Here is a 10,494-nt window from a genome sequence, read left to right on the forward strand (position 1 = left end):
GACTGTCCACTAGTTTGAGTTCCACATGGAGATCCCAATACAAGGAAAAGAGATAACAGGGATTTAATCCCCATTTTTCAGGTGAGAAAATGCGGTACAGAAAAGTGACTTTCCTAAAGTTACACACCAGAGAAGTGGTAGATCTGGGATTAAAACTCAGGTCTCCTGACTTGTGGTCCTGTGCTCTACCTTTTTTTTTTAAAAAAAAAAAGAAATATTTGAAAGAAGAGGCTAAGTGCCCAGTGAGAACTAGTAAGATTGCTCCAAGTTCAGAAACATGATCAGGAAGGCATAAATTGATTCTGCAATCTTCTGTTTTACCTAGCATAATAGGATCCCTCAAGGTTCAAGTCCACCAGTGTAAGGAGGGGATAAGAATGCCGCAGAGAAGCTGTGTGGTCTAATGGATAGAACATGGGCCTGGAAGTCAGAAGGACCAGAGTTCTAATCGCAGATCTGCCACTTGAATGTTGTGTGAGCTTGGGGCAAGACCCTTAATCTATCAGCCTTGGTTACCTCATCCATAAAATGGGCATTAATACTGTGAATCCCATGTGGGACATGGACTGTGCCCAACCTGACTAACTTGTATCTACCCCAGCACTTAGTGCCTGTCATATAGTAAGTGCTTAGCAGATACCATAAACAAAAAAAAACTTAGAAGAAAATTTTGAATGACGGAATGAAGGGAGGCATATGCTTTAATTACACAGCCCTGCAAATTTTGAATACATTTCATGTTTGTAAGTGGTTCGGGAACCAAGGAAAGTCCTCACAGACACATGGTCACTGTGGTGAACCCTCAGACACTCACCAGAGCTGGTCCAAGGGATGCCACGTTCCCAGTGGTCTTAGTGATCAGGGGCTACTATGGCAGTCCTTAAAAATACCCAAAAATGGATGATGAGGGAGTCTTCATATCTCAGAAAGTCATAGCAGAGTGTCTACTGAAAGCAATGTGCTGTATTAAGCATTTCAAAAGTACAACAAAAACACAAGACAGATTCCATGTCCTCATGGACTGAGTCCAATCTGATAACCTTGTATCAACCTCAGGACTTAAAACCACTGGTACATAGTAAGCACTTAACGAATACCACAATTATAGAGCTTGCACTCTAATGGGGGTAGACAGACATAGACGTGTTCACAAACAGAGGGATCAGAGTAAATAAAATCACATGTTCAAATAAATATATGGATAGTTCTGTCCACCGCTGCCTAGAGAACTAGAGTTGAAAAAGGCAATATTACAATGCCAAGTAAAACTGAGGAATTTCCCCTCGGCAAGGTAAATCATTTATAGGGACCTTTTCATACAGAAAGAATCAAACTAGAAAATCTACCCAGGAATGGCACCCACACACTGGAGATGTGAAAGGTGCAGTAAGATTCCATTCCTTTCTGGTGACAGCAACTTTCATTTATGGATTTACGACGCACTAACATATAATAGTTTCCTTAAGGATCAGTGGAAATGGGTAATTACATGGCAATTTGTGACAATACATTAAAGATCTCATGTCACCTCTCTTATAAGAGTGTTACAGTACTCCATACATAGCAATTTCAGTGAACTAATTAGTGTCATTTAATGTGAGAAGCAACTGATTAATTATGTTTAGACTTTGCCACTGAGAGAGAACCCTGAGCTTAAATTTCTAAATTGCAAATCCTGCTCTTCAGCTGAGGTAACAGTTAATTCTGTATTAAATCTGGAATCACTTACCAACATGTATTTTCCCAAGCATTTAGTACAGTGCTCTGCGCACAGTAAGCAGCCGATTGAATGATGGATGGATGGATGTACACATACCCTTGAAATGTTACATTAAGGCTATGTGCTTGAAACTACTGTATATCAAAATTACAATGTAGTTTTTCCTTTGTCATGGTGGCAGAATAATTGGTAAGTCGGCTGTGGAGGAAGAGAATACTGGGAACAGCACAGTAGGGAAGTCAAACATTTCACTGTCAGAAACTCCACCCCTGCATCTCAAGGATTTAATTACCTCAGTCTGCTCTTGAAAGAATGAAAGCTGTCCAAAGGAATCAAATGAGGTACTGACTTCTATATTCACCTCAGTGGAGTAACCGGGATAGAGTTAAGTCATCGGCCTTCTGTAGACACGTGCTGGAATGTTGTTCTGTTTCTGGTCCGTGTGTAGGAAGGCCCAACAACAGGTCTATCAACCCCATTGGTGCTTCAGTGGAGACCACTCTGTTCATATCCCCCATCCCCACTCATGTGCGGCTTCAGACTTTCTATTTAAATTGGTGAACATACACTAGAATGTGAAAAAGTACCAAATGTAATCACCCTTGACTAACTCTTGTGTCCTCCCAATCTTTTCCAAACCTTGAGAAGCAAAGAGGCCTAGTGGAAAGAGCACCGGAATCACTTCTTTCCTGCTGTGTGACCTTGGACAAGTCACTTAACTTCTCTGGGCTTGTTTCCTCATCAGTAAAATGGGGAATAAAAACCTGTTCTCCCTCCCTCATAGACTATGAGTCCCATGTTGCTCTGGAAATATGACTGATCTGCTTCCATTTTATCTAGCTCGCTGCTTTGGCAAACACTGTAAGTGCTTAACAAATATATTAACATCACTATTATTTCACTGCCAACATCTCTTTTATTTTGCTTCTCAACTTCTCAATTCCCACAAAGGGCTGAAGTGGGACCTAGTGGTCTTCTGAGACATCTCACCTCACTATATAGCTCCTTCACTTGTTTTTTGAGAGTACAGTCCTTACTGCCCAGAATCAAAATTACTGATTCTGGTTGCTTAACAAATACCACTATTATTATTACTATTATTAATTAATTATGGTATTTGTTAAGTAATCTTCTAAGCACTGGGGTCAAGTTAATCAGTTAGGACAAAGTCCCAGTCCCCCATGGGGCTCGCAGTCTAAGTAGGAGGTAGTAGGATTCAATCCCCATTTTGCAGATGAAGTAATTGAGGTACAGAGACATTAAATGATTTGTCCATGGTCACACAGCAGTCACATGGAAGAGCTAAGATTAGAATCCGGGGCCTCTGACTCCTAGGCCCATGCTCTTTCCCCTAGGCCATGCTGTTTCTTGTAATCAACGGTATTTATTAAGGGCCACTTCTCTGCTGTATGACCTTGAGCAAGTCCCTTAACTTCTCTGTGCCTTAGTTACTTCATCTATAAAATGGGGATTAAGACTGAAAGCTTGGTTGGGACATGGACTGTCTGCAACCGGATTAGGTTGTATCTGCCCCAGCACCGAGTACAGTACCTGGCATATAGTAAGTGCTTAAAAAATACATTAAAAATGCTTATTCTGTACAGAACACTATACTGAACACTTGACACAGTACCAAAGAGTTAGTATGCAAGATTCCTGCCATCAACGAACTATCTATCCAATGGGAAAGACAGACACTAAAATAAATTACAGGTAGGAAAAGCTACCAAGTAGGGGAGTATAGAGAGACATGCATAAGTGCCTTGAGGAGAGGGGTGATATAAGTAAATAAATTTTGAGCTGACAAGGACTCAACTGCATTGGTGATGCAGTAGGAAGGGCGAGATGAGAGATTAGTTAAGGAATAAAGGAATGCTTCCTGGAGGAGGTAAGATTTTTACTTGTGCTTTGAAGATGGACAGACAAGAGGCTTGCCTGAAATTGCTGCGCTGTACTCCCCCAAGCACTTTCTACAGTTCTTTACACATAGTAAGCACTCAATAAGCATGGCTTAGTGGAAGGAGCATGGGCTTGTGAGTCAGAGGACGTGGGTTCTAACCCCAGCTCCGCCACTTGTCTGCTGTGTGACCTTGGGCAAGTCGCTTCACTTCTCTGGGCCTCAGTTACCTCATCTGTAAAAATGGAGATTAAGAAATGTGAGACCCATGTGGGACAATCTGATAACCCTGCATCTGCCCCAGAGCTTAGAACCGTGCTCAGCACATAGTAAGTGCTTAACAAATACCATAATTATTATTAATAAGCATGGTTTAGTGGAAAGAACACGGGTTTGTGAGTCAGAGGATGTGGGTTCTAATTCCTGCCCCGCCACTTGTCTGCTGTGTGATCTTGGGCAAGTCACTTTACTTCTCTAAGCCTCAGTTACCTCATCTGTAAAATGGGGGTTGAGACTGTGAGCCCTGCTTGGGACAGAGACTGTGTCCAACCTGATTCGCCTGTATCCACTCCAGTGCTTAGTACAGTGCCCAGCACATAGTAAGTGCTTAATGAATACAATACTAATTATTATTATTATAATTCTGACTGACTATTGATGTGAATGAAGATGGAATACCGTGGAAACAGAGTCCACCCATTTAGCTCTAATTTTCTTGGAGCCGGAAGCCTTGGTTTCAAACTACTTCCTCCCCTCACCCTCAACCCCATTCTGCTCCCAGCTAATGAGAAAACCATAGCAGCAGCTAGCCTGCCTGCCCGGCATTTTCTGAGGGGATTTCTGCGTCCTGAGTGATTTGTGATTTAACTCAGACTAGTCCTTCTGCCATGAAGAGCAGAAAGCAGTAGGTACTAAGTACAATAGAGAGAAGATTAATTTAGAGAAGCAAGGTGGCCTAGTGGCAACAGCAAGGGGTTGGGAGTCAGAGGTCCTGGGTTCTAATCTCAGCTCTGCCACTTGTCTGCTATGTGACCTTGGGTAAGTCACTTAACTTCTTTGTGCCTCAGTTACCTCTTCTGTAAAATGGGGAGTAAGACAGTGAGCCCCTTGTGGGACAACCTGATTACCTTGTATCTCCCCCAGTGCTTAGAACAGTGTTTTACAAATATCGTTATTATTATAGAAGGGAGACTGGGAATAAGGGTCTGGTATCAATCAATCAATTCATCATATTTATTGAGCTATTACTGTGTGCAGAGCACTGTACTAAGTGCTTGGGAGAGTACAATACAACAGAGTTGTAGGCAGGTTCCCTGCCCATAACAAGCTTACTGCAAATACAAGGGCAAGGGTGACCCAGAGGGAGTAGGAGAAGAGAAAATGAGGGCTTAGTTGGGGAAAGCCTCTAATGATATGTGTGTTTGAGGGAGGGAACCTGGTTGGCAGATTGGGGATACACTGTGAGAGTGGAAATCAGAGGACTCATGAAAAGGGGTGAAATAAGCCTAAAATAAGTATACCCACATGCCTCCTGACTCCAACACCAGTGAAACTCCATTCAATCAAGAGAAGATTGTTTCACTAGTGCGGGGGACTCACCAGACAGCTTTGCCCACCGATCACATCCTGCCTGGGGAAACACTCAGATAAGCGGACAAGAGGGTAACCTTTAATTGAAGGTGTTCAAATCACTGGCCTTTCACTTATCATGGGAGTCTTAGATTAGCACGTTGCAAACTTTTCTTGAAGAGTGAGAAGATGTGTAGAATGATCTTTTAGAAAAGCGACCCATAGAGCAGAATGAAATACAGACTAGAGAGGGGAGAGACTGGAGACAGGGAAGTTACCGAGGAGGCTGATGAAGTAGTGGAGAAGAGAATCCTCTTTATCTCTGGCAGTTTGATGACTTATATAGTCACAAGCTAGGAGCGTAGACATCCCACCTGCCCTAATGTTCACTTTACTACATAAAATGGAATAGACAGTGAACTCAGGAGTTGAATTAACATTCTCTATAAGATTAAAGCAGATTGAGTGGCAAGCATAGCTCTCTTCAGAATTTTGGCTTTGGAAAATGCATCCCCTAAATCTCTGCAGGGTAAAAATGGGTGTTGGAGATCCTTCCACTTCTCATCATCAAAATGGATTGTCTAAATGAAGTCATTGTTCCAAGCACATGAAACTAACCTTAGACTTACATAATGAATGGAAGTGATTCAGCATTCTGATTTAATAAAACAGACACAAGACATCTTTTTTTTTCCTTTTTTCCCCCAGAGAGCTGTTAAAGCTATTGCTGGTAGAATATTTCACTCCTCAACTTCACCAACCTCCTGCTCCTCCACACTTCACCCACTCACCAACTTGGACACGAGCTCGATATCATCATCTCTAGTCACTGTTCAACCCCCAAACTCACTAACTCTGAAATTCCTCTATCTGACCACAACCTCTTCACCTGCCTTCTCTCCCTCCTAACCCCTCTCCCAAATCTGTTCTGTTCCTTGACAGAGACCTATGATCTTTTGATCCCCTCCAATTTTTGAAATTTATGTTTCATCTGTTCTCCATACCTAGACTACCTTATCTTGACACATAAATCCATGGCCTCAACCCCATCCTCTCAAATGAACTCAACTCCCTCTATTCCATGTCCCTCTGCCAATCTCATACCGCTCACCTGCAGCCCTGGATCACCTTCCCAGTAATGTTTCCCCCGCTCTTGTGGTTGAGCTGCAGGGCACCGCTGGTGAAAATTCAGACACCAGCCCAACCTTGTCCACCTAAAATTTATCTTCACCTACTATATGATCATGCCCTCTCCTCTGCCAAGCAACAATATTTCATTCATTTAATCTTATTTATTGAGCACTTACTGTGTGCAAAGTGATAATGATAAAAATAATAATTATGGTATTTGTTAAGCATTTATTATGTGCCAAGCACTGTTCAAAGCCCTGGAATAGATACAAGGTAAACAGGTTGTCCCACGTGGGGCTCACAGTCTTAATGATGATGGTATTTGTTAAGCGCTTACTATGAGCCAAGCAATGTTCTAAGCTCTGGGGTAGATAAATACAAAGTAATCAGGTTGTCCCACGTAGGGCTCACAGTCTTAATCCCCATTTTATAGATGAGGTTACTGAGGCACAGAGAAGTTAAGTGACTTGCCCAAAGTCACACAACATACAAGTGGTGGAGCAGGGATTGGAACCCATCTCCTCTGACTCCCAAGCCCGTGTTCTTTCCACTAAGTCACACTGCTTCTCAGAATGATGGTATTTGTTAAGTGTTTAATATGTGCCAAGCACTGTTCTTAAGTGCTGGGGTAGATCCAAGGTAATCAGGTTGTTCTACATGGGTCTTACAGTCATAATCCCCATTTTACAGATGAAGTAACTGAGGCACAGAGAAGTGAAGTGGCTTGCCCAAAGTAACAGCTGACAAGTAGAGGAATCAGGATTAGAACCCACAACCTTTGACTCCCAAGCTCGTGCTCTTTCCACTAAGCCACACTGCACACTTGGGAGAGTACAATATGAGAACAAACAGATACATTCCTGACCATAATAAGCTCAGAGGGGAGGAAGACATTAATATAAATAAATTGATAAATAAATTACAGGTGTATATATATATATATATATATGTTCTCTGGGGATGGAAAGGAAGATGAATGAAGCAGCAAGTAAGAGTGGCGCAGAAGGGAGTGAGAGAAAAGAAGAGGAGGGCTTAGTCAGGGAAGGCTTCTCGTAGGAAACATGTCTTCAATAAGGCTATGAAGTGGGAGAGCAATTATCTGTCCGATAAGAGGAGGGAGGGCATTCCAGGCCAGAGGTAGGATGTGGGCAAGAGGTCAGGGAGGCAAGAGAGATGAGCTCAAGGTACAGTGAGAAGGTTAGCATTAGAGGAATGAAGTGTGTGGTCTGGGTAGTAGTAAGAGTAGTGAGGTGAGGTAGGAGGGGGCAGGGTGATGAAGTGCTTTAAAGCCAATGGTGAGGAGTTTTTTTGGTGTTTTATATAGAGGTGGATGGGCAACCACTCGAGTTTCTTGAGGAGTGGGGAAACATGGTCTGAACGTTTTTGAATGAAACTGATTCTGGCAGCAGAATGGAGTATGGAGAGACAGGAGGCAGGGAGGTCAGCAAGGAGGCTTTTACAACAATCATGGTGGGATAGGATAAGTGCTGGCATTAATGTGGGAGCAGTTTGGAGGAGAGGAAGGGGCAGATTTTGGAGATGTAAAGGTAGAACTGACAGGATTTAGTGATGACTTGAATGTATGGGTGGAACGAGAGAGGGAAGTCTAGGATAATGCCAAGGTTAGGAGCTTGTGAGACAGGAAGGATGGTGGTGCTATCAACAGTGATGGGGAAGTGAGTGGGAGGCTAGGGTTTAGATGGGAAGATAAGAAGTTCGGTTTTAGCCATATTAAGTGTGAGGTGACGGGAGGACATCCAAGTAGAGATGTCTTGAAGGTAGGAGGAAATGCGAGACTGCTGAGTGGGAGAAAGATCAGGACTGGAGGTGTAATACTTCACCATCCTTATTAACTGGGTTTGTCTTGTTTTGTTTAGTTGTCTGTCTCCCCCGTTTAATAATAATAATAATAATAATGTTGGTATTTGTTAAGCGCTTACTATGTGCCGAGCACTGTTCTAAGCACTGGGGTAGACACAGGGGAATCAGGTTGTCCCACGTGGGGCCCACAGTCTTAATCCCCATTTTACAGATGAGGGAACTGAGGCACCGAGAAGTTAAGTGACTTGCCCAAAGTCACACAGCTGACAAGTGGCTGAGCCGGGATTCAAACCCATGACCTCTGACTCCAAAGCCCGTGCTCTTTCCACTGAGCCACGCTGCTTCTCTGCTGTTTAGACTGTGAGCCCACTGTTGGGCAGGGATTGTCTTAATCTGTTGATGAATTGTACATTCCAAGTGCTTAGTACAGTGCTCTGCAAATAGTAAGTGCTCAGTAAATATGATTGAATGATTGAATGAACTTCCACAGCCATAGTCAGTGATAGTTGTTTCAGACTTTTAACTCCCAGCTTGTCCCTCCACACTCCTGTATCTTGCCTGTAATGATCATGCCACTGTGGACAGCAAATGTGTCTACTAACTCTGTTGTATTGTACTCTTCTGAGTAGTTAATACAGTGCTCTGCACACAATAAGCACTCAAAAAATACCACTGATTGGCTGACTGATTACTTCATCCACAATTCCACTATCATCCCTAACACTCAAGCCTGTAACCTTGGTGTTGTCCTCAATTCATCTTCCTCATTTAACCCATATTTTCAACTTGTCACTAAATCCTGTCAGTTTTATCTTCACCACACTGCTAAAATCTGACCTTTCTTCTCAATCTAAACTGCTACTCTGCTGATCCAAGCACTTAGCCTATCCCACCTTGACTACTGCATCTGCCTCCTTGCTGACCTCCTGGCTTCCTGTTTCTGCCCACTCTAATCCATACTTCACTCTACTGCACAGACTGTTTTTCTAAAACACATGTTCTGTCCACGTTTCCCCACTTCTCAAGAACTTTCAATGGTTACCCATCCACGTCCACATCGAAAAGAAACTCCTTATCATCATCTTTAAAGCACTTCATCTGCTCGCCCCATTCTGCCTTACCTCACCGATCTACTAGAACCCAGTCCACACACTTTGCTTGTCTAGTGCCAGTTTACTCACGATTCCCCGATCTCATTTATCTTGCCCCTGGCCCCTTTTCCATATCCTGCCCCTAACCTGGAATTTCCTCCCCACCCATCTAGACCAGATCACCACTCTCTCCCCACCTACAGAAGATTATTAAGGTCCTATCTTCTCCAAATCCCTCTCAGGGTCGCACCTGGAGAGTTTTCAGTACTCTACCAGTCTCGGCTATGGGAGGGAGAGTCAAGCAGAGGCCTACCCATTCCATTCCCAGCTTGGGCAGGGGCTAGCCAGTGGAAGGCAGTCGGATACAAATCAAAACTCACCCATCCTGGGCAGCAGTGACAGAGGAGATAGTCGAGGGTGGAGACTTAAGTTTACTGTGTGGAAGGAGGCAGTGGTAAACAACTTCTGTATTTTTTCAAGAAAACTCTGTGGATCCACTACCAGAATGATTGCAAATGGAGAGCGGGACGTTCTGGAACAGATGTGACCATGGTGTCGCTATGGGTCGGAAATGACTCGACGGCATAAGACCAGACAATCTCCTCCAAAAGGCCTTCCCCTATTAAAGCTTCTTTCCCCAGCTTCCTCTCCCTTCTGCATCATCTACACACTTGGATCTGTGACCTTTGAGCATTTGATATTTGCCTCACCCTCAACCCCATAGCATTTCTATACATACCTTTAAATTAATGATTTATATTAATATGTCTCACTCTGTAGACTGTATGCTCATTGTAGGCAGGGAAGGTGTCTACCAACTCTGTTGTACTGTAGCCTTCTAAGTGCTAAACAATGCTCTGCACATAGTAAGCACTCAATAAAACCACGGATGATGATGATTGATGAAATTGAAGTCACTCGGCATGATCTCCTTTAAATCTCCCCTTTTCTTTTCTAGACCCTCCCTTTTCATCTCTCTCATCCTTCCCAGCAGTATCTCAAGAGAAGACCTCTCGCCTCCTCACAAATTCTAGCCCCTCCAACTGAGCCTCTGACCCCAGCCGTTTGCACCTAAACAAATACTTGCCCCCTCTCTGCTTTCCCCCTTGACTGAAATATTTAAATGCTCACTCTCTAATGACTTCTTCCCCACTGCTTTCTGACATGTTCCTGTATCTCTTTCCTATCCTAAAAAAAAAACAAAAATCCTTCTTTGACTCCAAGGTACCTTCCAGCTATTGTCCCATCTTCCCCTGTCATTTCTT

At 43.3% G+C, this 10,494-nt stretch overlaps 1 non-coding gene across 1 annotated transcript; it reads left to right on the plus strand.

Annotated features, from left to right (window-relative positions):
• Window positions 1–9,461: 9,461 nt before the first annotated feature.
• LOC114809923 lies at window positions 9,462–9,599 on the plus strand. Its single transcript, XR_003757694.1, has one exon. It is a non-coding gene; the product is annotated as a small nucleolar RNA SNORA7 (small nucleolar RNA).
• Window positions 9,600–10,494: the final 895 nt, after the last annotated feature.

Source organism: Ornithorhynchus anatinus, chromosome 2 (assembly GCF_004115215.2).
Source record: "Ornithorhynchus anatinus isolate Pmale09 chromosome 2, mOrnAna1.pri.v4, whole genome shotgun sequence".
NCBI lineage: Eukaryota > Metazoa > Chordata > Mammalia > Monotremata > Ornithorhynchidae > Ornithorhynchus > Ornithorhynchus anatinus.